At 38.3% G+C, this 22,095-nt stretch overlaps 1 long non-coding RNA gene across 1 annotated transcript in view; it reads left to right on the top strand.

Moving 5' to 3' along the window:
* LOC148214007 (uncharacterized) overlaps window positions 1-21,267 on the top strand; it is a 43,386-nt gene extending 22,119 nt beyond the window's left edge. The window contains exon 3 of the long non-coding RNA XR_015793552.1: window positions 15,221-21,267. This is a non-coding gene — a long non-coding RNA (uncharacterized LOC148214007). The remainder of the gene's footprint in view (window positions 1-15,220) is intronic.
* Window positions 21,268-22,095: the final 828 nt, after the last annotated feature.

The raw sequence follows: 22,095 nt of genomic DNA, 5'->3' as shown, positions 1-22,095 counted from the left end.
TTCAGGGATGTTAGAAGTGGCTTTACCTACATCCATTTAGCCCTCATATTTAGCTAAAGCCCAGGAGAGATAGGTAACAATTGCTTCTAATCTCTCTTCAGCCGTAAAACTTCATTTATCCCAGCCAAGTTAACCTAAAGGATAGTGATAAAGATAAAAGGAATGGTACGCACAGCTCTTCTGTGATCTCTTTAAAAGAAGGTGAAATACATGCAGTCAATAAAGGCTTAAAAACAGGCATTTTTCCATGTTCCATTATTCAAATGTATTCATTTTGCTATGGGCATATTAGGGCAAATGAGGATAAGTGATTTTGTTATGCATGCATACACATAAGTTAAATTGTTTTGAAGAAGGAACATATACCACAATCTGAGCAAATCCCATAACGAATTATGTTCAGTGAAATGTTAAACCATGAACAATTACTACCATGAAGACAAATAGATGCTCATTTAGCATTCCAAAATACCCCAAGAATATCCTCTACAATGTATGTGTACAACTATTTTTTCAGAATATTCATTGGGGCAGTATCCCTTTTTGCAGGACTCTTCTAACCATTTATCTCATCTTGACTCAGACAGTGATATAATTCAGTGATTTGTAAAAAGACAAAACAAAATTCTCTTTTTAAAAAATACCTCGTCTCAGCCGTGTGAGCTTCCACTGGCAGTCTGAGAGGGTACCATTGAGAAAACAGCTTTACAACCACGGTATCTGAAGCTTTAGCCTTAGAACTGAGTCTCTAATCTAGCACCTTTAGAAGTATTGAGATTACCCAAAATTCCCAAAATTCCCAAAATTCCTGCCATCCGAGCTAACAGGAATTCCAAAGGCTGTAGTCCCAACAGATCGTAAAGGTATCAGGCGGGGAGTGCCAGTTTTCCTTACAAGTCACTGAGAGAAATATGAAAAATGTCACTGCTTTAGTTGTCTTATAATTATGACACTCCTGAAAATAAATTACACATTTTTCTCACTATTATTGCTCAGCATAGGAAACCATTTAAATGTGTGATTTATGAACAGAAGTATGACTAGGAGTTTAAATTCTGAGCTGAAAAAATAATCTGGGTGCTCAGCCTAATTTTCTCACCACAAGGAATGTAATGTACACTCAGCAAAATTATTTGTTCCTATTTCTTTTATAGTAATTTTATTAAAGTTTATAATTACAACAGTAAAAACTAACACAAACTGGAAAAAGAAGACTAAAGAGTAGAAGATGCAGAAAAGAAAAAAGAGAAGTAGAAATAGAAAAGAAAGAAAAATAAGAATATAGTAAAGAAAAAGAAAATAAATATATAAAGAAGTGACTTCCATCACAAGTATAAATGATTTTAATAACTTATGACCTTCTCTTAAAATACAACAAATGACCTCTTCTTCCCATATCCCATCTCTTCTCTGTAAACAAATCCATAAAGGCTCATCATTTCAGTCCTGGTGTCAGCAAAAGTCCATTAATGGTTACCAGAGGTAACAACCTACCTATTTTAACCTTGATCAAATAAACCAACTTTATATTCCTTCCTTTTACTTCTAATAATCTTTAGGCTCTTCAAATAATGTCCTAGAACTTGATTTCTTTTCATTTCTTCTTTGTCCCTTTTCACAAAATTCTTCAAAACTTTAACAAGCCTTTTTTATAAATCCAATATAGGAAAAGGATCCAGGTCACTTTCTTGATTTATTGTTTTTATATCCCTTTTAATTATTAACACATCAGCCAGTTTCTTTTGTATGTCCCATGTAACATCTTTTTCCATGTCATTCTTGTAGCCTGTCACTTTCAAATCAGTCTCAGTCTTGTCCAGTAAAACTTGTTCCTCTTCCATAACATGTTTTAGACACAGTCTCTCCATTGAGGTACATGTCTCTGTTGACACTATTAAAATTATCCTTCAGTATATTCAGTATTAGAATATCTTGCTTCATTCTGTAATTGTAAATCAAGTTTAAGTGTTCTTCTCCTTTAATTGTAATCTTTAGTTCTCTCTAGTGTCCACCTTTTAAAATCTTATTATTTTTTTAAAAAATCAAAACAAAAGCATTTTCCCACAGGAAGGATTATTTATAATTAATTCCAAAAATCTTATTTCAAATTTATCTGGACCCTTAGTCCATTTGTAACTTTCTAAAATCAAAGTTTGAATCACCCTTTTACTGTATATTCTCCCCCCACCCTCTAATTTTAAGTTCTTAAGCTTGCAGTTAAGACTTCTTTTGCTAAGGATTGACGGAAACTCACTCAGTGCTTTAAAACTTGTCAACCCAAAGGTTCCTAATAGCTGAAAAGCAGTTAACAAGCAATTTCTGAAAATGATTAGAAAAGGAAGTATGTCCTTCCTTCTAGGACCTTAGAGTCCTTTCAAAGGTGCTGACTTTGAAAGGACACTGTTTCCTCATTTCCCAGAGCTCTAAACCCACTGGAGACTGCTATCTTGCAGGTCCCCTTGTGAGGGGCAGTTGTATGGAGCACTTATGGGTGATCCCAAGTCCTCTCCTTGTCCAGTGAGGAATCACGAAGAGCCAGTCCACTCACAGGCTCTTCATTCTGCCATGGTTGTCAGCCCCGCTTTTCAGAGCCATCTTCCATCCACCATTTCTTCTTCTAGAAGTCCACAATTATTGTTCCTATTTCAATGAATCCCAGAATGGAAACCATATTGTTAACTTGTCTCTCAGAATTTCCAGAAGATTAACCCATCGGAGTCTTTTGGAACTTCAAAGGTTAATTAATGTATTATGCAATACGACACAAACCAACATTTAGGTGCCTTCCAGGTGTTTGGACTTCAACTCCCATCATGATTAAAGAATAGCCTTTGGCAAAAGATTGTGGAATTTATACTCCAAAACTTATGGAGACACCAGGCTGAAATCTCTGACATAGGTCTATGTGGATTATAATCAGTTTTATAAAATCTTTAGGCTATAATCTTTGAAATCTTACAGTGGTACATTTCGTGGTCTTGTGATGCCATAAAACTGTGATTGCTTTTCCTCAGAGTATCCTGTCAAAAGAAAGAACCACATGGTGCGATTTTCTGGGAGCAGTTCAGTGCAAACCAATGGGTGCACAGTTGTAGATCTCAATAGTCTTCTATCCGAAAACCCTGGGCACTTCTTACATAGACATAGGTTTCACCCAATCCCCAAACCATCAGCAACATTTTCACATTGCCTGATGAGAGCTTTCCCATTGCTTTCCTTGCAATGTGCAGTGCTCTTCATGATATGACAGGACTTCCTCTAACTGATAATGGGAAGTGCAAAAATCAGTGCCTAGCCAGCCCCCACACTCTACTTAATTTCATCATCACCTCCCTGTGTTTCTTTTCATAGCAAAGGAAAAACTAAATAACAAACTAGTTGTTCATTATCAAATGCAAGTGAAATGGTCCAGAAATGTGATGGTGCCTGAAGATGCCATGGAGAACTGAAGAGATGAGAAGAGGAATGGGGCAAAAACTCTCACCAATGGGAAACTGCCCATCTTGCATCTTCAGCTGCAAGACTATCTCTGCATGACTTCCTCTTGTGTCACAGAGGAGTTGGCAGTGAATCAGCCCAGGTGAGAAGAACCACCAACAGCTCTGATGCCATGACAGCATAGGGGAATGACCCATATGATGAGGCCCCCAACTTATATAGGAGACAGTAGATCATACCTTGACAAAGGTCACAGATTAATGTTTCCTCCAGTGGCTGGATTAAATGTCACTTTAAGCTAGAATGAAACAAATCACACTATAGCTTAGTGAGAGAGATGAACCCAATTTATAAAGCTACTAATAGGAGAACTGGTATCATAAGAGGCTGAATCTCTGGGAAAGGCTCTGGGTCAGATCTTTGCCCTAAGAGAAATGAATAGTTAGCTTTAGTCAAACCACTGTTTCCTAGACTCAGCTACTATTTTTTTTTTTAATATGGGATTAATAAATCCCAAAGTACCAACCTCAAAATTAGTGTCTACAGCGTAAGGAGCTCAATCTAATGTATTTGTCAGGCAACCAACTTCAGCTGTGATTGATGACATTTGGGTAAAGTCACTTTCAGGATAGAAATCTACATAGTTATGCATATGACAAATGATATATATGACATATGGAGTCCTTGGGGTTCTCTGAGCTTGGTTCTTTTCTTGCAAACGTTTCATTACCTGGCTAGGTAACATCTTCAGTGCTAAAATGGGATGAGATTTGTTCTCTATTTATCTGCTGTGGCCTGCCTTGCCAGTCCTGGTGGGGGTGGGGGTTCTGTTTTGCTCTTCTGGTAGTTCATTAATTGGTGTATGTTGACTGCTTGATTGTGTGCCTGGTGGTGACCTTTGCTTATCTGGGTGATGATTGCTGGAGATGATTGCTGGTGATTGAATGCTGGTGAGGCCATCTTCTGGTCTTTTGCCTCTTTTGAATAGTATGTAGATGCTGTTTATCTCTATGTGTCTGTTAATTGCTGCCTTGTCTGTATACCAAGCTTCCAAGAATTCTCTTGCATGTTTGGATTTGGCTTGGTCTAAAATACTGACAGTTTCCCAGTTAAAACTGTGGTTGAGTCTGTCCATGTGTTGTGCAATTAAGGAATTTTCATCATGTCTTCTGACTGCTAGTTGGTGCTCATGGATGCGTTTTGCTAGTCTTCTGCCTGTTTGTCCTACGTAGTGTTTGTTACAGTCCTTACACTGTATGTTGTAGATCACTCCTGTTTTTTCTTCTTGGGCAACTGGGTCTTTTGGTTTACTTAGGATGTTTTGGAGTGATTTTGTTGGTTTGTGTGCTACAGAGATGCCATATGGTTGTAATAATCTGTTGGTGGTTTCTGAGACGTTTCTGATGTATGGCAGTGTGATCCTTTTCATGGCTTGTGTGGGTTGTGTTGTAGTAGGTTGAGTGGTCAGGCATTTTTTGATAAAATTATGTGGGTATCCATTTTGTTGGAAGACGTTGTATAGGTGGTCTTTTTCCTTTTTCTGCTGTTCTGGGTTGCTGCAATGCATTTGTGCTCGCTTGAATAATGTTCTTACACAGCATCTCTTGTGGGAGGTCGGGTTGAATAATGTTCTTACACAGCATCTCTTGTGGGAGGTCGGGTTGTTGCTTTGGTAGTGGAGTACTTGATTGGTGTGGGTAGCCGGGTAATGAAATGTTTGCAAGAAAATAACCAAGCTCAGAGAACCCCAAGGACTCCACAGTTCAACCCTGAGCTACACATATTCGCCTCCATATATGACATAATTTGTAGTCCTTGTTTAGCGACTGCCTTACTTAGCGACCATTCACAGTTATGACAATGATGAAAAAGATTACTTGTATGACATAAACATTGTTGTGACAATATACTCTTCAAATGTAAAGTTATTTTCATTCAATTTTTGAAGGAATGGTTGGATTGGATAGCTTCATATTTTTAGTATCAATAAATCTAATGAAGTTTCAGCTATCTCCATGGGCCATATTCAATGGGAACATTTATTAGAAACCATGTTGAATCTGTCTGCTATGGATGAAGAGGCAGTAAAGAAAAAAAAAAGACAGGTCTTTCCCTGTACCAACAACATGGCTGAATAGATCACAGAGACCCAAATTGAGCCTTTAAGATCCAAAGATTAAAACTATATTTGCAGAAGGGAAGAATGCACCAGTTTCACTTTCTCTTACATTCAGATTTTAAAAACAAAAGCTCTTCAATTTCTGGGAAAAAAGCCAACTGAAAATGTGGTCAATTCTTATCAAAAGCTGATCTGAGCTAATTCTCATCCCTTATAATCCTCCATTCCACCTCCATAATCCAAATATTTTTTTGCTGTCCTGAAAAGGCAATATGAGTACTGTTAACTGTTGACAATCATATTATTTCTCCAATTCCAACTAAATGCTTCAGTTCATGGTTTGTTTACTTCATATGTAGGTTTACCAAGAGAGTTTGGTCCAGTAGTTAAGGCACCAGGCTAGAAACCAGGAGACTGTGAGTTCTAGTCCTGCCTTAGGCATGAAAGTCAGCTGGGTAACTTTGGGCCAGTCTTCTCTCTCAGCCCACAATGTCAGGCTTGGGCAACAAGCCGGTTGGTCAATTCCTGTTGCAACCAACGGATCAACATTTGGTTGAAAAAAGCAGACCCTGCACCTCTGGGAAAATGCTAGGAAGATGATAGATAGATAGATAGATAGATAGATAGATAGATAGATAGATAGATAGATAGATAGATAGAGATTTACCGTACTTTTAAGCATTTAATCCAGGAAGAAAGGCAAAGCTGGAGAGTGCTGGCTTTAGCACTCTTTCAAAAGTCGCTCCCCTTTCCCACTTTGAAAGAATGCTAAACCCATATTTCCCCAGCCAACTTGCTCCCCCTTTGCCATTGTGAGCCAGGCAGGGAGCAAGTTATGACTGATGGTTAAATCTGCACTTTTCCTTTGTGGATCTTTACAGCTTTATTGTCCAAGTCATTTTTTATAAACTGGCCAAGATGTCCAGACTGAAGCACAATTCCAGTCAGTCTGGGACATACAGTAATCCCACTCGTACGGACGCAGTTTAATTCTTTTTTTACATTTGTGGGTGATTTGTATGATGGACCCTGGAAAAGATTTCTTATACTTGGTTGAAAAGAATGTCTGAGCAAACTCTGCCAGAGCAAATATGCAAATTATTTGTGGAGATGGTTCCTTATGTAGCTATTTATTTGCTACATCTGCCAAAAAGATGAGCTCTTGAGTTTTGCATATGATGATTCCATTTGAGCTGTAGGTTCAATTTCTTCTTCCCTTTATCATCAAATGGTGAAAATCAGAGAGGGAGAGAAAGAGAGTGAACAAAACTGAACGTAAGGGCAAAAAAAAAAAAAAAAAGGAATTTAAATATTTATTTAAAAAAAAAAACACCCCGGCAAACAAGCCTGAAGCCATGATGTATGTGACAGAGAAAATATGCTTGGCAGTGTTCTCTTGGCTTGGCTTTTTTGTTTTACTTGCAAATTCTCTTTTGATGATAGGCAGATGTTAATAATAATCCTTTCCTCCCCGCGATGGCGACAAGGTCATGATGGAATAATGCAGAACAAATAATTTGACTCACGCACACCTTTTGCTTCGAGAGACAGTTGGCAGGGCCTGAATTTGCCCATCGATTTTTAAAAGGACCAATTTCCATAGCAACAGCGAGATCTGTGAAATGTTATGAACGCCTTGTGTACAGGGTTCTTGCTTAGCTAAAAAAAGCAAGGGAAAAGAGATGAGGATAGGAGCTCTACTCTTCAAATAGTACAACTATAAAAGGAAACAGGTTTGAGAAATTGCATTTATTTATGCCAAGGTAAAAATGTGCCCCAAGCTGGTCAGGGGAAAAGTAAATACTTGCCTTTCCTGATTTAAATGTCTTCCTACCTGTACATTGCTTTACGTCCACGGTTCTAGGTTATGTTGGTTTTACTAAGCCAAACTGAACATCCTTTAAGAAGATTTGTCAATAGAAGAGAGAATAAAGAAAGAGAAGGAGACAAAATGTGAAAAAGAAGACTCTGGAGCAACAGAAGCCCATGTCGAAGCCAAGAAATAACCCAAATATGTACAAGGATACAAAGACCTGAATTTTCACCATGTTTTAAACAACAAAAAAAACCTCAGGATTACCAATAGGAGCAGCAACATTTAGCTGAAGTAAAGAAAAGAAAACCAGAAGAGGGCAGAGCATTTTCTAAAATAATGGCCTTTTTGAATAGAAATAATAACAGAAGGATAGCAGAACATGAAATTTAGTACAGCATACACTTTCATGGACTTCCGTCCATTTCATCAAATGCCTTTAAAAAGTAAACTCAAGCAGCTTGACAAGACATTAACTGACAGAAAATACATTGGCTCATATATGTTGCTAAGCAATAATGGGAATTGTTAGGGGCTTAGTGGACCCTTCCCCAAAGTGGGTGCCCTGCAGATAGCTGGACTTTCAGTTCTCAGCAGTGACCATGCTGGCTAAGACTTCTGGGAGTTGCCATTCATACAATTAAAGGGTGCCTAGGTTGGGGAAGGTTGGCTTAGTATGATATGGGAACTGTCCATATGGCTTAATGCTTTGCATATGGTTCGCCATTCCTTGTTTATGAAAGCTAAGTGGGAATTTGAACTCTATGTTCCTTATTCCTAGTTCAACAATCCAGACACTACTTCCAGCATTTGCCCACAGATCCCTAATTTGATGGCTACCATGCCAAGAGGGGCCTCAACAATACAGTAGAATATTAGATCTCCCTTGTTTCATGCAGTGCTCCCCTGATCCTGCAACGCTTTCACTGAAATCAGCCCCTACAACTAACAACAAAAATGCAAATAACAATTCTGATATTCTCTTTTTCTTGATGCCTCAAATTGGCTCCTAGGATAACTGCATGATGTCACCTTGCTTATTTTCCTCCTTATAACTCTATTTTTCCATGAAGCCTTTGACACCATCTTCTTGTTCCCACAAAGGGGCGTCTGAAGATGGGGGTATCAAAAAAGTCAAGATGGCAATAGCAGCTGTGCCATAGAAGCTGCATCCCTTGTTTGTACATATGTGTCTCACATATGTCACACATATGACAGATATAAAGGGAGCTTCAACTGGGCAGTCATAGCTGCCACCTCGACTTTTCTGACACCCCCTCATATGCTCCTGCTTCAGCTTGCTTTTAACTATGCTCTGCTTGTCCAAAAGACCCAACTATACTATAGATCAGTGTTTCTCAGCCTTGGCCGCTTTAAGCTGTGTGGACTTCAACTCCCAGAATTCCCCCGTCAGCCATGCTGGTGGGGGAATTCTGGGAGTTGAAGTCCAACAGCTTAAAGCAACCAAGGTTGAAAACACTGCAATAGAGGTACAATATCCTAGTTTATCCATGCTTTTAATTCTTTCTCCTTCCTGTGTGTTGGTTTTTAGAGTAGAAACTCCTTCAGTTAGGATTTTCTCTAATAATGTGTCTTTTTCAGTGGTGTGTAAAGTGGGATCCACGATGCAATAGAAAGAATAATGAACTACTAGCATCCTAAAAGTATAAAATATCAAAATATCAAATTGTGAGAGAGCGTTGCTTCAGGGCACCAGAAGTTTTTATTGTGGCTGTCAGTTGTTGTTTTTAATGTTTTTATTGTTTTGGGAGCCACCCAGGGTTGTGGTTCATAATATGGGCATAAATATAAGTATTTTAAATATAAATAAATAAATATATTCTCTCCTGCCACTTTTTGCCCAAAGAAAGTTATACTTTGTATGGCTATGATGCCCAGTTTGCCAATTTAAAGGTTGATTTCTTCCAACTTCTATTCAAAGTCCTATAAGAATAATAACGTATGTGATTCAATATTCCAAAATGGCCTAATAAATTTTTCTGCCTTTATCCTATTCAGGTTTTACAAAGATTATTCCCAAAGAAAATCCATTTTTTGTGGAGAAGGCTTAGTATTTATCTCCCCTCACAGACATATAGATTCACCCAGGTCCTTCAACTCTCCCAACCCATTTTTAGAAATGTGTCAGTTCCATAAAATGATATGCCAAGATGAATGACTTACTGCTGAATCTTATGAGTATGCCAGGTGGCATCACCAATAGATACACTGAAAGATGAATGAAAAGTGAGCATTCACATATAATAAAAATCCTTCTGTTGCGGCAATAAAGAATTGTAAGTTTTTTCACCTACCTTTTAAGACAGTAATAAAAATGACTGAGCTTAACCCTCCGAACAGAAAAAAAATTGACTAAATTGTCTGCTCTTCCAGAAAATGCAGAAATCAGGGGATGCAATGGAAAGACTGCTACAAAAAATATTCCCACAATGAAGATGGAGCAACCTGCATTTTATTCCAAGAGTTTCTAAATTTCTCATGACAGATTGTATAGGCAAAGCACTAAATGGCTGTGTACTTCTCTACAATAAAGCTTTTTTGCACATACACATTCACACAAACTAGCATGTCAAGGAGAAGGTCTGAGCTTAACTTAGACCTCAGAGGCCAAAGAATAAAAAGGAAACAAATTTATTGGTGACTTCCAAAGTTGATAGTCCACATCAAGGCATTTATTTGCACTGGTCTGATTAAGACCCATTCCTAGGTCATTTGAACAATCCTAGCAACAAATCAGCTAAGAAGGATTCCAATCCAAATATTATTTTTAACTGTCTGTCTAACCTATAGTTTATTCTTTTAAGGCTGGTAGAGTACAAAAGAGCATTAAAAAAAACAAACAGATTTTGCTAAAATGTAACCAAATGGTTGATCCGACTATCAATTGGATAATAATAAATAATGAAGAACCACAAGCAATGATGAATAAATTAGTAAGCTATTGGTAAGCTTCTCCCTAGTCATATTTAAAAGTGAGCAACTTTTGTTGCAGTTGTGTATCTTAGGGTTTTAATGTTTTTATTTACTGGAAGTTGCCTTGAGTTATAACTTTGGGGTGGCATAGAAATAGTGTTAAATAAATGATTAAAAAAAAATAATAACTAGAAAGGCTAGTTGTTCCAGGCCATACAAAATACATTATTAGTTATCCCATGTGATTTGTCTGTTGCATTATTTCAGATTTCAGACAGGAGGATTTAGTATGGTGGTTAAAGGCTCTGGACTAGGACCCAGAAGACTGTGAATTCTAATCCTGCCTTGGCACCAAGCCAGCTGGGTAACTTGAAACAACAACAACAACAACAACAACAACAACAAGATGATGAAGAAGAAGATGATGATGATGATGATGATGATGATGATGATGATGATGATTTCAAGTTACCCAACTGGCTTGGTTCCAAGGCAGGATTAGAATTCACAGTCTTCTGGGTTCTAGGCTATGACTCATTGGGTCATCCTTTGAGAGAAAGGTAGTGCAGTCTGATGTGACCAGAATGAACATTACATTTTAGGCTGACTATATTTTTTTTTTACCCCAGTGCTGGATGGTCCCGTGATCATCTAAGAAGAGTATATCTCATAAGTAGAAAAATAACTGTAGTTGCAAATGAACTTCAACAATAAGTCAATATTTCCTTACCTAAACAGATAAACTGAATGATCACAGGCAGGCAAAAAAGGCAGTGAGAGCAGGAGTAACTTCTGACTTCCTGCTGGCTTCCCCATTGACTTTGCTTGTGGGAAGCTGGCAGGGAGCGTCGGAAATCATGATCATGTGACTGCAGGGTTGCTGCAATGGTCACAACTTTGTGAATAAAACTGGTCTGAACATCGTGAAAATTTCAGTTCCATAGGAGTAATGGGGCCCGGATTTTTTATGCATTCTTTAAGTTAGCAGATTTTAGGTACCTTGATTCAAAAATTGCTGTGGTTTAATGCACCGTTTGGGCTAACTTGAGGGTACAAACAGACAAACAGATAAACAATGAGAGTTTTAGTAGTATATAAATAAAGTCAAAGGTGGGGGCTTGAGGAAGAACAATTTCTGCAGCTGCACAACCAGCATGTCCAGAAGGAAGTTAAAGTCAGACCTTCTCCTTGACATGCTAGTTGTGTGTGTGCATGTGTGCAAGAAAGATTTACTGTGGAGAAGTACACAACCATTCAGTACTTTGCCTATATAATTTGAGCAGAAATATGCACCATTTTCCAGGTCAACATCCTGTTTGGCTTTCGAGAGGATGGTGGGGGCTTCATTCCAGGAAATGGCTGGGAATCGGACAAGAAGTAATCAGGCCATAACAAAAATTAATGACATTTGTTTTAATTCATTTAATTTCATAAGATACTAATGGTCCCCCAGTGGTTAATATATCTCCTATTTTATTACATTAAAATGTGCAATTCAGTAGCAAAGTCTGGAAGACTTTGGGAGCCTCTTTGAGGGAGGGTGTGATGCTGCCAGCCTTGAGAGAGGTGATGGTGTGCCCTCCCTTGAAAAGGCCACCTCTTGACTCTGCTGTATTTAACAACTTTTGCACTGTCTCCAAACTTCCCTTTTTGTGGAAGGTTGTTGAGAAGGTGGCAGGCACTTCCGAACTTTGCCATTTCCATTCCTCAATCCCACCTAAGCAGTCTGAAGCCCATCTGCCAATCATCTTTAGCTCCACTGCCTTGGAACAAAATGAACCAATCCATGCTCTCCCTCCAGCTGACCAATAACAGCCAGCAAAAAAAATCATTCCATCAATGGTCTCCCTATGCTCCTTCTGGCAAAATTCTCCTCACCTCCACTCTACACAAAAAAAGGAATTTTAAAAACTGCTCGTACTTCCCCTAGCCATGTTTTCAATATATGTTGTCTGCGTTTGGTTATTTGCCCTCTTCAGAAAGCAAAGCAAAGCAAACCACCACCCTTGAGTTTTTGCAATAAGCTGAAGCTGGCATTGCTTCCCTACTGAAATCCTACTGTCAACTAGGAAGGCATGATGTAATGTCATTATTTTTCCAGCTGGACACTTTTCCCAACATCTCTAACTGTGGTTTTAGTGCTGGCTGAAATGAAGAAGAGATCAGTTCTAAGCAGAATGCATATTTTTAAGCTGTACCTAAAGAGAAAGAAAAGAAATAAAAGGCCAAGCGGCCCATATGTGAGTGCTACCTGTGTAGAGAGTAAGGAAGATGACCTTGATGGAGATGCACAAGCTCCATTGCCTAGTCAAAAAGGGCTGAAGCATTTTTTAAGTCCAGAATGTCTAGAAAATATTCAGAAGCAGATCAGACAGACACCTCCCTAATTCACTGAACGAGGAAGAGGAGGAGGGGGAGGGGGAGACACAGCACAATTCCTGGTCTGGTCTACCTCGTGGGCCTGACAGCCTGTCTCTCACCAAGCTCATTAGGCCCCTGTTAACATTCCCTCTAGGAATGCTGACTTGTGGCATTTAGACAAGCACCATTCTGGAAGAAGGAAAGGTGGAGAAGAATCAAATAGGAACAGTAGAAACCTAGCAATGAAGGAGAGCTGTTGCTCTGAGAAGAGGCTGCTCTTTTGTGAAAGAATCAACATTGGGAGGTGGGGTGGCTGAAGGAAGTTAGAAGTCACAAAGCACATAGAATGTGAGTAGCTTAAGGCTCAGAAGACATTCCAAGGAGAAAGAAGATGAAGTGGTGAAGGGAGGAAGGGAAACTGCTGTTGGAAACAGTGTGCAGAAGTGAGATGGAAGTAAAGAAGCTTAATCAGCAGTCCAGCAGGCTGAATGCCTCGGAAGTTCCAGGTAAAAATGACCTGGGAGAGACGACTGGAAGAGTTGGCAGGCTTGTTATTTTCCCCAAGTCTTTGCTATGTAGAATTCATTAAGAGTGCTGACAGCTGCCAGGACCAGCGAAAAGAAGAGAAGCGGCAGAAGGAGGTAGGTGGAACCTATGTGGAATCTACGAAAATTCAGGACAAGGAATAGGGGACAGAGGGCAAGGGAGATTCCTGCATTCACAGGGGCCAATGGGAAAAGAGTGAGGACTGAGGAATAGGAACGGCATTGTGTCAGCAGTAGAAAAGCAACTGCTATCCTATTGGTTCACTCAAACCAGACAACTGAAGGAAGAAGCTGGAAGAAGTAAAACAAGTGGCTGTAAAAGTGATAAAGGCCAAGAGCTTTTATCGTAAGCAATAAAAGAAGGAGTTAACAGAGATAATAATCAGAGGAATAAGAATAGGAGAGGTAAAGTGAAAAATATGATATTTGGGCAGAATGAGAGGCTGTTAAGTCCAGAGAAAGTTTCAGAGTTAAAACTGAAGTCTAACTAAAGGGAACTGAGCTAAAATAAATTGGAAAAGGAATAAAGGCTTAGAAATACAGAGGGAGAAGATTTAAAAGCAACAGAGATAGGAAACCGCCTCTTTAATATGTGAACACCCAGCGTATTCTGTATATAATGGTATAATAAAGCACTTTTTGTAATAAAAACCTTACCTCTGCCTGGTTGCCACCATCCCTTATAAAAGAACCAATGACTCCAGTATTTGGCACACCATCATGTGCTAATTTCACCTTTCCTAAAGTCAAGCCAGCATTTCCCTTAAGGCATCTACTCTGAGTACCGAAGCTCAGAGCTAGAAGAAAAATAAACCAAGAGTCCTCTCCAATGGGGAAGCCAACCGTTCACAACTGAAAACCATTCTCGTCTGAAAGCGTTGTCCACAGTCTTCTGGAAGAGGGCAAACCAGCTCTATTCATTCCCTCTTGCTGTCAAGAAAATATACAATTTCTTATGACCAAGAGAAGTTGGTATTTATTTTCATAGATAAACATTTTATCCCAGCAAGGGATTTCACCAAGGGAAAACCTTGGTTCTCATACCTATCATGCCTACAACTGAGACTACTTCCACGCAGATCCCATTAATATGGACATACAAAGTATTCATTCAAGTTATGCAGACTTCACCTAAAATACATTTTGTCCAACTGGGCTGTTAGCTACCAATTAGTGAAGCTGTTCTATCTTATAGCTTGCCAGGATCATCTTGCTGCTCCTTATTTGCATTAGAAATTGGGACATAGCATTTCTCATGCCAAAATGAAATTAGCCTCCACAATTATTATGATACAGATTTAAAAAAAAAAACAGTTTTGGGACTAAGAGGAAGAAGTGGCAGGATAAAGTAAAAGGTTACTCTGGATATTATAGATGCCTGCAAATTCACAAGTAATGAGAACTGCTCATTAGTGTATGTGCATATATTCACTAGAGGTCCCAGTTATAACTCAGAAAAAAGATGACTTTGGCCAGTGACATTTCTAATTTAAAAAAAGGAAATATGTTGATCTAAAACTTCTTACAATTTTGTATATGGTTGGAAATCTCTCAAATTTGTATAATGTTATACTACTGTAAAGTGTAGGAATGGGCAAATTGGTTGATTGCAGTTTCAGTTTTTCATGTGTGCATTTATCTCCAAAGTATGTATTTTGGTTTTCAGTTTTTCCTAAATACAGAGTCTCTGCCCTAATATATTGCAATTTCAATTACATTATAAATATATGCATTTTTAAAAAGTTTTTTTCATCATCTACACTATTCATTTTATTGCTGAACTACATTGCAGAATTCAGAGACCTTTAAATTTTAAAGAATAACTGAGTTTTGATCTGTGCATTGCTTTGAACATGCAAAATTAGTTTCTAAGTCAAATGTGAATGAAACAAATTTGTCTTGCATATGTAGTTAGCTGTGGAATTAGGGTTCTTTGAAGGATAGTATTGGGGATATATTTGTTCTTCTGCTGTCTTTCTGACCTGCTTCCATCCATTTATATCACTCCAGGTAATCTGAATGCTTAAAGTTGTGCCTCAACAAATCTCCCTAAAAAGGAGGAGGGGGAAAAGAAAGAAGAGGATACATTATGGGGTCAAGTGGAATCAGAGGGTGCTGACAGCCTGTCCTGGATAAACCATAGGGTGATGTCCAACTGCAGGAGGTCACATTGTATAAACATTGAATAAATACATTGAATAAACCAAAGGTATTTGACTGATTGAATAAATCATTCAATAAAACATTGAATAAAGCAAAGATATTTGACTGGTCACAACTTGTCACTTCCAACCTCATGGATCATCTCCCAAATCCCCATAATAGAAGTGACAGTGTACCCTGAAGATGCTCATAGTTGACAGTGCAATATCTGGATGACACCAAGTCAGATATCCCAACCTCCTGCTCATCAGAAAAAAAAAATCATGGCCTTATGGAGACATCAGGAAGGGAGGGTCAGCCATCTTGCCTTGAAATCTCCTCAGCTGAAGCCTACCTGTTCCTACAACAGCATTTTAATTGTTGGGCTCTATGTCAGACATTTTCTTTGCTAACTGCTACTTACTGCATATCTTAATTCACAGGGCTAATTTGAGTGAAGGTAGGTTTCGATTCTCACAGCAGCAGTGAGAAGAACACAGCATGTAAACACTTAAGGTTGAGGTTACAGTATAAGATCCACTCAATTGACCTGCATATCTGCATTTGGTAAACTCCATTTGGTGTATCAGCAATAGAGGATTCTACCCTTGAGATAAATCAAAGTGAGTCACCTGATAATTCAAAATCCAGATTAAATTTAGGCAGGTAGGAATGTCTGAGGAAAGGATGGTTATTGATCTCTTTTATGGAATGACAAGTCAGCTATTTGAAGTGGGACAAAGATGTTTAGGATGTAGCTATACAAAAAGATTATATGAAATAGCTGCAGAACAGTTTGATCTATTAGAAATCTGAACGTCATCAAGAACATCCCAGTTCTAGTTTCTTTATTATTATAGAATGAAATAATGGTTCATATTCTCCTATTGTGGCAAATCTGCCATTTTTATTTATTAAATGCATTTACAGACCCTGCCAAAAAACAAAGAAAAAAAACCCCAAAATGGTTGTCAGAGCAAATGGTGGAAAGTGCCAAGAACAGAAAAGAAGCTAAAGCCAAGAAAGACAACAATCTCAGGAAGGAACTTAATCCAGAATTTCAGAGAGCTGTTATAAGAGACAAGAAGTGGTATGATAGTGTCATCTGTTAAGGCCCTGAAGATGGAAACAGACATGGAAAAATGAGGAAAATCTTCCAAAAGATCTCTGAACTCAAAAGGAGGTTCCAATCTTGAATTGGTATGCTAAAGGACACCAATGGACAGATTTGATTCCAAGAAAATCAAATGCAGATGGAAGAAGCGCACTGAAGTTCTGAACAGTTTGGATATCAACATCTAGAATGCTTTCAAGATGTTCCCTACTTACAAAGACCTCTAGTACTAGAAGGTGGAGTAGATCAGCGCTCTGGTCATTACCCAGTCAGAAGGCTACAGGAATTAATGGAACGGCTACAAAATAGGGCAAATAAAAGAAGAAGGGTCAGTAAAAGTTCTAACCAAGCTATGCCAGCAAAACTAAATGATGACGCAGCAGCCAATAGATTTGGAGAATTCAGTTTACTTACCAGGACCAAAGAAAGCAGACATAACAGAATATGTAAACTACCATATCCTTAATTTCATGTGCTATCGAAATAATGCTTAGGACCATGCAATGCAGATGAGAGCCCTACATAGAAAGGGAGATGCAAGATGTTCAAGCTGGTTTTAGAAAAGGCTGAGGAACAAGAGTCATTATTGCTGATGCGTGCTTGATAATTGAGAAAACAAAAGAATACAAAAAAGATGGCAGTATAATCAATGATTCATGGATTATAGAAGAGCTTTTGATTGTGTTGACTCAGTCAAGCGGTGGAATGTCCTTTGGAAAATAGGAATCCCATTGCATTGTTCTCATGTAAAACCTATATACAGATGAGGAAGCCACAGTATGGACAAAACATGGCAAAAAAGATTGGCTCCAGACCCACAAAAGAGTGGGATCAGGCTGTGTAACCTCTCCATATTCAACCTACTGTATGTGCTGAATATATATATGGAGGGAAGCCGGTTTGGAAGAAGATGAGCATGGTTTTACAATTAAAGGAAGAAATATCAATAACCTCCACTATGCTGATGACACTCCTCTGATAGATAAAAATGCAAATGAACTGAAAGCTCTAATAATGAAAGTTAAGGAGCACAGTGAAAAATGGGACTCAGATATGCAAAGCAAACTGATGACAATAGGTAAAGCAACCAGCCTTAGAATTTACAACGTAGATATCAAAGTGGCAGGCATCTTCTGCCTTTTATGATCAGCTATCCACAGTCAAGGAACTATCAGGCAAGGAATATACCACAGACTAGACTTGTTAGGGTAGCAATAAAGGCCTTGGAAAAGTTATTAAGATCTCATAATGCATCTATGCCTAAAAAGATCAGAACTGTGCAGGCGATGGTTTTACCTGTGGTCATAAAAATTGGACTTAGAAGAAGCAGGATAGAAAAAGTATTGCTGTTTTTGAACTTTATGGTTGGAGAAAACTTCTGAGAATATAATCTCTGAAGGCAGGAGGGTCTGTTATGGTCTTCTCCATCTCTTCCTACTTCTCACCAAGCGTTTAGTGATGCAAGTGACTTGAGTGTATCTAAATATTTTCCCTCATCAGCCTCAGCCCGTATTTACAATGCTGAGGGCAACACACCACTGGTTTGTATGCCTAAATCATGGGTGTGCTACCTGAGCCCCAAGATCATGGGCAGCTCACTCCTAGACCTTAGGTATGGTTTTCCTGATCCTTTAAAAAACTGCAGGCAAATTATAATTTTATAGGGATCAAGTCAAGTCAGATTTGGTCTTGGACTATGAATAAATAAATAAATAAATGGGATCAGGCACATCCACAGGAAGGGAGTCAAATAAGTCAAGATGATGCCCACAGCCATGCCATGAAATAATTGCCCCTTTTTATACCTTGGTTGAAAAAGGTTGTACTTATCTTAAACATTAAACATGTAGGGAAGATGGGGATTGGTGACAGTCCCACAAACTGTTCCCTCCTGAGAAATTAACATTTCTGAAATATTCTGAAAAGGTTTCCAGAATATTTTGCCTTGTGGAATGCCTATTTACAGAATCAGGAAAACATGCCCCAATGACATCACACTACTTTTTGAATTGCTAATGCTAAAATGAGGATTTAATTTAGTACACACTCCTCCAGCCTGAACAATTTGTACTTCAGAAACATTTTACAGCTGGAACTGAGAAGGCTATACTGGGGCTTCAACTGTAGGATGAATTTGCTTACAAAAAATTTAGACACCTAAAGATTAGCAGAAGTCTGATCAAAAACCAATTTTATTCATATGAAGGTGAGAGGAAGTGGGCAAGGAACCACCAAAGAGGAAACCCCACCCCCAGCAAAAAGGGTAGAGCAAGCTACTATATATAAACAGGCAGCAAACCGCACATTCACTCACACTGATGATGTTCCCTAGTTGGGTAATGAGACGTCGCAAGCTCAGGGAGCACCAAGGACTCCACAGTTCGACCCTGAGCTACAGATATGCTTTCTATTATATATTGGTTGTGTTCAAGTGGAGGCTGTTAGGGATCCTTTTGATTCCTGCACTGAGTAGAGGTTGGATACAAAAGCCAAAATGGCTTCTTGCCTCTATGACTCAGAATTGAAAAGAACTGTATTAAATCCAGGTCAGTATCTGGCAGTCTACTGGCTTCAAAGTTGAACACTTTGCCATCTGTGGAATGAGCAGCTCCTTGAAAATCCTGCAGAGGGCAATGATGCATATTCTGAGCATAGCATAGCACTGAAAACCATCAGCATCTTTCTCCCTCTTAATCAGTATAATTTGTAGCCTTTCTTATGGGTAAGACAGATTTCCTAGAGCATTCCATTTAAAAATTAATAACAGATTGTGTGACATGTGCCTATAGATTTCAGCCAAAAAAAAAAAATCTCTTCCCAAAGTGGAAATCAGGAACTTATCTTGGCAAGTCCATACAGAAACAAAAATGGGACTATAATCGAGAATTAAGGACACTATAAATGCCACAAATGTGATGGTATAATTGTAGAGCACCGACAGTCACTTTGGGTTACCCATTAGAAAAACATTGATCTGAAGAGGAGAACTAGAATATATCAAAAATATGAAGCCACCATATTTGGTGCAAAGACCATTCTGTGCCTGATGGGCAGGAAATAGACTATAGAATAACGGATTAGTCCCTACAGTTTCCTTGGCAAAGTTTCAGAGGTGTTTTGCCATTGCCTGCTTCCTAGGGCTGAGAGCAAGTGAATGGGCAAGGTCACCCAGCTGTCTCATGCCTAAGGCAGGACTAGAACTCATAGTCTCCTGCTTTTTAGCCTGGTGCCTTAACCACTACACCAAACTGGCTCTCAACCAGTTGTGTACCTTCAAGTCAACATTTTCTGTTCTAACACAGATTAATTGCTGTAAAGTGTTTCATAAACTCAGGAGATTTGTTCTTTATTTCAAAAAGAAACATCAAGCAAATTAGATTTTTTCCCTAATTTTTTGTCTTCTTAAAACCTCATTCTTATGAAATAAAAATATGTACTAGTTCTTTCGTTCAGAGCACGTGTAACTTTTTTCAGCTGCATCAATATTCATATAGTTTGCTTATTCATCTACAGAGCATTACCATATTTTACATTAGTATGTGTTTAATTGTATATGAGTAAAGGGCATTTGAACTTCAAAAGGACAGTCTGTTTTTAATATTTTTGGGAAGTTAACACTGCATTGGGAGTTGAATTTAGTGAGAAGCTTATAAAACCTTTTGCTGGTTACTGGACACACCAAAGAAATTTTTTGAAAGGATGGAAGTCAGATTTCCTTTGTTGGTGATATGAAAAATATGAAGGGTCATTGACTCCTATGACTTGGTCTTGTGAGTCATTCATATCTTTCTGCAATACTACTTTAACATACATAAGTCAATTGATGGGAAAATCTTTTAATGTTAAAGATGTTGATGTTATGTTAAATTATGTTCCAAAACTTTGACATTTCACTATTTTTGATGAATTATGGCTATACTGGGTCTTTGAGGTTGCTAAAAATATTATTTTGAGAAACTAGAAAAGTAGTATTATTTCTGATATTAAGGACTGAATTCAAGAGAGGGATACTTTATCTGTTTTTGAAAAGGAAATTTTATCTGTTAATCAAGAATGATGTAATAGGTTTCCCTTTGGTATGTATTTTATATTATTTTACAATAGAGTATTATCATTTATTCTCTTTAATTTAGAAACTTTTAAATATTTAATATTTGATGGATGTGTAATATGTGAAGATGGTTTTCTCATTTCTTTTTGTTTTGTTACTGTTTTTTCTTGTTTTTTATATGATTTTCTTTTGGGTTCCCCCCCCCCTTTTGTGTGTGTGTGTTTTTCGTGCAAAACGTGTTAAAAGAAATAGTCTGAGGGGAAAGACGCGGAATCACTATTTATTTTTTGAAGACTCACCTGGAGACGTTGCAGTCCTCACTTGATCCTTGCTCTGGGACTTGATCAACTATTACAGAGGCATTAGACCTTTGCAAAACCTCAAGAGGGCTCTTCAATTGAGCCTTTGGACAAGCACCCCTTTGATGGAGCCCACAAAGTGAAGAGGTGCCTCACTTTCTGGCACCACAACGGAAGCATCACATAGCATTGAAGGAGTCACTTCGCTGCTGGTGGTGGGATTGATGGTTTTCTCTGCAAAAGTATGGAAGGTACAGTATTTCCATCAAAACCATGCAGTCTAGAGAAGTGGTCTGCCTGCCTTGATGTTTTAGAGCTGCAAAGACAGAGAATGGCGTGTGTTTTTCCATGTCATAAAGCTGCTTTGCTGCAGAGATCAGAACAAAGACAGCTTCATGTGTTCCCTCTGTTACCCTAAATATGTAAATGTGATAAGGGAGAATAAACAGAATTGTTGCGTTGTAGAATCTGACGGGTTTAAGGAGACTTTTCTATGGGACCTTAACTTTAATCCTTGTCACCTCCATATCAGACCAAAGCCATGAAAAGGAGTGTATCCAGACTCTAGAGGGTCCCCTGTTCTGTCCAAGTAGATGGTAGCTTCCTCTGTTGCTTTGTAAGAGTAAAAATGGGCCTCCCATTTCAATCCAGAAAAAAAAAAGTGCACTTAAGTTTCAAAAAGAAAAAGAAAATATTATTTAGACAGAGATAAAATAACAGGAATATACTTGCTGTCAGCTACTTGATTAATTCAGTTAGAATTAATAGACATATCCATCGACTGGCATTATATTCTGCCAGATGCTTATTGAAATTAAAGGGTAATTTTTCATTGGTTTTGATGGAGCTAGAGTTCACCCACAGGTAATAGACATCTAGCACTAAAATCAGTTCATCATTTTTAGCTAATTTCTTAATATATGAACAGAGTATTTGTTCACTGAATAATTAACTGATTTACAGCAATCTTGCCTTGTGCTTCCTAGACATACCCAATTACATTGATAATAGGAAGCCCTGTTAATCTTGTTTTGTATCACATGTGCAATATTTGAAACACATGGAGATACTTCATCAGGCTGGGATTTCCTGAGACTTTACGTTCATCCTGAAAACAAAGTGGTGCTGATTTTCAACGGAGCAATTAAAGCCATATACTGTAAACCCTCAGTTACTTTTTTAGATTTTTTATCCTGCCTTTATTATTTTTATAAATAACTCAAGCTGGCGAACATACCTAATACTCCTTCCTCTTCCTATTTTCCCCATAACAACAACC

Source organism: Python bivittatus, unplaced genomic scaffold (assembly GCF_059951505.1).
Source record: "Python bivittatus isolate LINGU-HERP-01145 unplaced genomic scaffold, Pbiv_v1 ctg000780_np1212, whole genome shotgun sequence".
Taxonomy (NCBI): domain Eukaryota; kingdom Metazoa; phylum Chordata; class Lepidosauria; order Squamata; family Pythonidae; genus Python; species Python bivittatus.
Note: the sequence above shows the minus strand (reverse complement) of the source record. Positions and strands in the feature narration are given on the sequence as shown.